This window comes from Nematolebias whitei, chromosome 5 (genome assembly GCF_014905685.2).
Source record: "Nematolebias whitei isolate Nwh7 chromosome 5, NemWhi1, whole genome shotgun sequence".
Lineage (NCBI taxonomy): Eukaryota > Metazoa > Chordata > Actinopteri > Cyprinodontiformes > Rivulidae > Nematolebias > Nematolebias whitei.
Genome location: NC_056502.1, coordinates 21700239 through 21701463, shown reverse-complemented (window position 1 = coordinate 21701463; position 1225 = coordinate 21700239).

Here is a 1225-nt window from a genome sequence, read left to right as displayed (position 1 = left end):
CCCCCCCCCCCCTGCTGGCGGACGTGCCAGCTTACCTTCGCTGCGCTCCTCACCTCCCTGCCTGGAGATATCGCTTCAGACGCCGGGGAAAACGTGCTGGTCAGCTGGTGAAGCTGAAAACTCTGCGCGCTGCATCTTCCTCTCCTGTGTGCCCGGACCAGGTAACAACGTGAGTTGTCAGCCGGTGTGCAGCTCGGACCGACCTGGAGGGGCTATTATTGAAAACCTGCGGCCATTAGCTAGCTCCACCGCTGCTAGCTCCACTTTCGACAGTATCCGGATGTGTTTGGTCAACGCAAGATCTGTTACCAACAAAACTTTTATCCTCAGGGACTACTTTCAAGAGCACGATTTGGACTTTCTGTGCATCACAGAGACTTGGAAGTCTCCGTGTGAGTCCAGCGCCTTGACGGAATTACTGTTACCGAACTGTTTGTATTTTAACGCCCCGCGGCCATCAGGCCGGCATGGTGGTGGATTATTAACAATATTCAAATCCACTTTTGACTGTAAACAACTGCCCATCCCAGTTTCCCGCGCCAGCTTTGAGCTGAGCGTCTTTGAACTCGGACATTCACCTGCAATGTTATTTGCACTCGTCTACCGCCCACCTCGATCTAAGGATTTCATAAATTAGTTTTCTGACTTCTTGGCTGAAATCACACCAAAATATGAGCATGTTTTCATTATTGGGAACTTTAATTTGCACGTGTGCTGTCCTGAGAAGCCCTTGGTTAAGGACTTTTTAGATCTATTGGACTCATTTAATTTAACTCAGCATGTAAACGGCCCCACCCAAGAACATGGTCATACACTGGACCTTGTTTTAACTCATGATATGACTTAATAATCTTGTTATTGGTGATAATGTTTTCTCAGACCACATGCCAGTCCGGTTTGAGTTCACCCTCCCCCATCTAACTCCTAAGCCGTGCATTCCTGCATGTAGAACTCGGACCATTAACCACTTCACTGCCGCACATTTTACAGATGTTTATAACTCTGAAATGATAATTCAGGCCCCAGTGTTTCTCACCACCACTGAGGAGCTGACATCCCAGTTCAACTTTGTCTGCTTAAAGGCTATGGATCATGTCACACCTGTTAAAACCAAAAAATCAAAAATCAAAGCAGAACCTTGGCTGAATGACGTCACCAAGGCCGTTAGGCAGCAATGTAGGAGGGCGGAACGAAAGTGGAGGAAAGACAGGCTGCAGGTCTCTTT